This window comes from Pseudonaja textilis, chromosome 3 (assembly GCF_049901715.1).
Source record: "Pseudonaja textilis isolate UNSWEBS1 chromosome 3, rPseTex1.2, whole genome shotgun sequence".
Taxonomy (NCBI): domain Eukaryota; kingdom Metazoa; phylum Chordata; class Lepidosauria; order Squamata; family Elapidae; genus Pseudonaja; species Pseudonaja textilis.
In genome coordinates, this window is record NC_141992.1 from 12,327,983 (window position 1) to 12,333,982 (window position 6,000).

A 6,000-nucleotide genomic window follows, 5' to 3' on the forward strand; every position below is an offset into this window, starting at 1 on the left:
GACCTCATCTGCTTCCCTAGGTCCTTCCAACTGCCCGATTCTTCCTAGATTCTTCCATTTTCTTCCAAAGCCTGTGGCCTTTGCTTCCTTGTGAGTTAGTTCAGTGCAGCAACTTAACGTGGGAGGTCATCATTAAATCCAAGGCTGTGGATAATGGGGGGAATTGAAAGCATGACCAGAGCATTGCCAAGAAAAACTACACAGAAATATCTGTTGTGTTTTAAAATGTCAACTTCAACTATAGGAAGACATTATTTTTGTGACTACAGTACAAACTTTCCTAGAAAGAAAATTATTGCCCTTCTGTAACCTAACAGACCCGTCAGCAATGAACTTGGTTGATGAATAAGTGAACTGGGCACGTATTACTGAAATGAGCTTGAGCAATGATGATGAAGTTTCCTTTTTAGAGATCCACAGCCACTCCTCTGTATTTCACATCCTCCGTCATCCCTTAACTCCTGGGATACGGCTGGGATACGAGGTAGCAGTAAATATTAGAAAAACTTGGCTGCTGTGGCTGGAGTGATAGAAATGAATGTAAGAGAAATGGGACAGAATTTGGATATCCCTTGTCCACCAGCTCCTCTGCTATCCAGCAGGATCCCTTCCCGAGTTCCCCAATCTTGCTTATGGGTTGAAATAGAAATAGAAATCAAGTTTATTACCGTCAAAGACCAGGGACCAAAAGCCTATGGGTTGATTTGGCCTTCCACCAGCTATTGAGGACCTCAATCTCCATGTGCTTTGGGCCAAGTTTGGGGAAGACTCCAGAATCAGTAGCCTCCATTTCAACTATGGGCTGGTCTTAGATAATGTCACTGTTATGGTTCCACGTAATGCAGAGGTGGTATTCAGCAGGTTCTGACCAGTTCTGGGGAACCGGTTGAGTAGTTCAGAGAACCGGCAAATACCACCTCTGACTGGCCCCGCCCCCATCTCTTCTCTGCCTCCTGAGTCCCAGCTGATTGGCTGGGTCATCTTTTGTTGCCCTGCAAGGAGAACGGAGCTGGAAAGCAGGTTAGTGGGGTGGGTACGTGAATCAGCTTTGCTCTCACAAAAGGGAATAAAGGACAGGAAAGAGCAGGCTCGTCGCAGCAAACCAGTTTGCTGACAGCTGATCTTTGGAGCAAGAGGTTTCACCCTAACTGGTCCAAACTGCTAGAATCCCACCCCTGGACCCACCTCTCCTTAATGAGTGATGCTCCTGAGGCCTTGAAGCTTCCAGAAATGAGGAGTCCTTGGTGCTCTCTGAGCTTGTTTGTTTTCTTGCAGACGTTTCATTACCCAAACTAGGTTACCTCATCGGTGCTAGTAAGGAGTGCAACTACATCTGCAGGAAAACAAGCAAGCTCAGAAAGCACCAAGGACCCCTCATGGCAACCCTGAGCTACAGATATTCTCCTTTATTAGCTTCCTGAAATGCAAGAAAAAGCCAAAAAAAAGCCCTTAACACCAGGGGTGTCAAACTCAATTTCATTGAGGGCCGCATCAGGGCTGTGGTTGACCTCAGGGGTCTGAGTGGGCGTGGCTGACTTGGTGGGCATGGCCAGTTTGATGCCACTCCCCAAATAGGCTGGCATATTTCCTCTTTTCATTGGGTAGACTGGGCCAAAGCCACGCTGGCCCAGTGTTTCTTCTTCGCATTGGGTAGACCGGGCCGAAGCGATGCAGGTTGACAGGCTGAAGTGATGCAGGCTGATCCCTTACGTTTTCCAGGATAGCCTCAAGGGCTGAATCCGTTCACATCGCTGGCCAGAGACGGCCTGTGGGCCTTGTGTTTGACACCCCTGTCTCACACTGTAAGCCACTCAGAGTACTTGGATACAAGATTGGATGACAAATAAAACAAACAAACCAACCAACAAATAAATAAAGGCAGAGAAGCAAAGGGAGCCAGTTGACTGTTGTGCCTGGAAAAGCCCTAAGAGTTTGTGGTTGCTTGCAAACCTGGGCTTGCCTTGACCCTATTCTGCATTTATACAGTGGCAACATCTAGCAGTCCAGCAGCTCTCATTTCCCCATCACAGAGGAAAACATCGGGGAGGAAGAAATATATATAGATGTGTATGTCTATATCTATATGGTTATTCGGGTTTTCTCCCGCGTAAAATTGGAAGTATTTTGGTATCTTGGAAGTATCCAAGAAGCACAAAGCTGAAGACACAAGCCTGAAGATGACAAACGAGATTTCATCGAAACGTCACCAAAATACTTCCAATTTTACATGGGAGAAAACCTGAATAACCAAAGATCCACATACAAATACCTGCAAAAACCTCAGAAAACGAATATGTATGTATGTATGTATGTATGGTATTCAGCTTTGTTTGGATATTTTCCCACGTCATTATAGTTGTGCTTTTAAAGTTGTAGCAACGTTTCGGCAGAATTTCATCTGCCATCATCAGGCTTGTGTATTGTGTTCGTCTCTCTTTGCCCCAGATGAACACAATACAGAAGCCTGATGATGGCAGTTGAGATTCTGCCGAAACGTTGCTACAACTTTAAAAGCACAACTATAATGATGTGGGAAAATACCCGAACAAAGCTGAATGCCATACACACACACACACACACACACACACACACATATATATATATATTCAGCTTTGTTCGGGTATTTTCCCCGAACAAAGCTGAATGCCATACATGTAAGTACCCGCGAAATAAATAAATATATATATATACACACACACACACACACACACACACACAGATCTCTGTCCTTCTTTAAAAATGCAGCAGCTGCAGCTTCTGTGTGTATTTCTACTTGGGCTTAGCAGAGCAATACTTATCAGAATCTGTGTTAGCATCTTTCCTCCCGCACTCTCTCTCTCTCTCTCTCTCTCAGTTCAAAACATTTCAAATTCAGCAAAAACGATTGACTTCCCTGCCTTGCCGTCAGCAAGTAGCTTTTCTTTAAGGAAGCTGTTCCAAGCTTGGGCTCACACTGTGCTTTCTCCCAGAGATCTTGGGGTTTGTTTCCTCTAAGACCAGCCCCCTCCCGACGCCCCTTATTTCTTGTAAAGAACATTACCCCACGGTGCATAAATAAGAACTAAAATGGACTAACCTAATCATTTCTGAGATGAAAATCTCGCTTCTCCAAGCACAACAGTGTTTGGCTTTGCTTTGCACAGTTAGATGTCACTAAATTGTCTTTCTCCGTGACACGCAGGGCTACTCCGGAAATCTGGACTAACATAATTTGAGCCTTTTAAAATGCTCGTAATGTGAAGGTATTATAAAAACCCCAACGTACAATGAATTCAAGAACGAAACGGACAATAAGAAAAGACCCTGTGTATCCCACCCGCATTAGGAGACATTTAATGTTCTTGGGCCCATTCATTTTAAGCTTCAGTTCCCATGAATGGAAATGGAAAAAGCAGCAATAAAGACATTTGAAATATTGGGTGTTGAGTTTGACACTCCTGTTCTAAGTGGCAACAAACCTTTCGATCAAGAAGCAGTCTGGATGTAATCAAGGATTCAACTGATTTCCTTCAAATGTAGACCACGCAGCCATGCTCCAAAAGACAAGGCCGGTCATGATTAGGTCTGCAGAAGATGAATTGTCGACACTCAAAACGACTTTAGCTCTGAAGCCATATTCTTTTTACTCCGTTTCTTAATTGCCGTACAGATGGAGGGGAAGGGGAACCAGGGGTGTGAGATAATTTCCTTCCAGGGGCCAGACATAACAGCGGTAAGGGCCATGAGAATGAAGGTCGTGTCCTCCTTAATTAGTTTTTCACCAGAATTCAACAGTATCTTATCAAAAGGCGTTTGTCCCTTATAAAAACCACTTTTTCGTATCTACATTATATCTAGGTTGTATCTGCAATTGAGGCCACCATGATAGCATAATATCCCGCTCTTCGAGCTCTTGCTTTGATTTTAATTTCCCTTCAGTGAATCTCCCTACCAGTGTCAAAAGTATCTTTATATGTCTCATTTTTTTCAAACTACACCAGATTTGGAGTATGTAAAGGCTTCCATCGTTGAGTGAAGGTCATCTCAATAAGAGCTTGTAATGGCCAGAGGGAGTAACTGAGTCGCCTGCCATCTACCTGGTTGGTCAACATGATCAGTGACACTGGGGGGTGGGGGGGTGGGGGGTTGATATCTATTTCTTTTATTATACTGAAAACGTGGAAAATATTTAGAGTTGGATTCAATATGAATATGCCGATATGATGTACTCAGTAAAATGGATTTTTGAAAAAAGTTACAGCCTCAGAATCCTGAATTGCTTAGGACCATTACGCCAGTGGTGGGATTCTTTTTTTTTTTACTACCGGTTCTATGGGTGTGGTGTGGCTTGGTGGATGTGGCAGCGGAAGGATACTGTAAAATCTCCATTCCCACCCCACTCCAGGGAAAGGATACTACAAAATCTCCATTTTTACCCCACTCCTGGGGCAAGATCCCATTCCCTCCCCAGCCCACTAACCTGCTTTCCAGCTCCGTTCTCCTGCACAGGGCAACAAAAGAAGACCCAGCCGAACAGCTGGGATTCAGGAGGCAGAGAATAGATGGGGATGGGGCCAGTCAGAGGTGGTATTTGCCGGTTCTCTGAACTACGCAGAATTTCTGCTACTGGTTCTCCAGAACTGGTCAGAACCTGCTGAATGCCACCTCTGCCAGACTTGTGTTGCCATTTTGTCCTATTGCTTAGCTTGTTGTGTGATCCCAACCAGTTGTAGCTTATCCAGTAAACCAGGGCTTAGCATTAGGATTCACCACTTGGTGTTCTGAATGCTCCATACTACTGCCTTAGCCTTTGTTATTTTCTTTTCCCTTGGACAGGAGAAGATCCATCTGAATAAGACCCTGGTCTATAGCTTTTGATCAGTTTTATTTTCTAAGCATACTTGAGGATCTTAAAGACATTCCCTTCTTGATTTTAGAGATTGGGCGTAGTTCTTTCCCCCTTTTTATTAATAAAAAAAACCATGAAAAAATTAGGGTTGAGAAGAGCAAGGGCCCTGGGAAGTGCCCATCTGCCCAGAAACAAGATGAAAGTTTATAATGTGAGGAAGTCTAAGTTTTATGAGTCCCTGTAACTCAAAAATTTCAGCAGAGTGGTTTGCCGTGCCTCAGCTGTTTTCTTCACGGGGACTACAGAAGAAGGTAGATATAAAACCTTTTTGAAATGCGGAGCAGCGTGCGTGCGATCCCCAAACTGGTTGTAACACCAGTTGAATCCCGCCCCTGGGTGGGTCTGGTTCATATGACTGCCCAGTGAAAGGGTTTCAGGTGGGTGGTACTGCAGCTGCCCTCTGGAGGTAGTGCCAAGAAACAGCCAGATCTGGAGTAAGCCAAAAAGGCCAAAACACCTCCCTGCCAGCAGTCAGTACCCAGGTGAGCGTAGACCCAAGATCAAACTCCACCAACTATCAACAGACTACCACAATCACGTGGAATCAGCATTCCAGCCAAACTTTCATCTCAAATTCAGCAGTCAGAGACAAAATCCATCCAAGTAAGACTTCATTAGAGAAGTCATATTGGCACATCTGGGGAAAATCCGAATCTGAATTCCCATGTTTTCCCCACTCTATACTAGAACTCACCCCTTTTCCCCCCCTTACTGAAGACTCTTCAATCCACCTCCATTCTGAATTCCCACCAAGTCCGGTCACTCCTCTCCAAACTTCAGCGACTCCACTTGGAGCTCTGGCGAAAGAATGTTGTGGCTATCCTCCCTTCTCACGACTCTCCCGTTCCCACAGCATCCCCATTCCCTGCTGTGGCAGCCCTAAATCTGAATCAAGATGGATCCGGGGCTGACATCTAGCACACAAGCTGATTCAAGCCCCACAAAGCATCCTAAGTAAACCAAAACACCCAGCAGCCCCAGAAGAAGAAAAAAAAACCAGGAATCATCTACAATAGGGGTGTCAAACTCACAATGACGCATCATCATATGACTTATTGCAACTCCCCCCACCCTTGCTAAGCGCGTGATACATCCAGCCCACAGGCCATGAG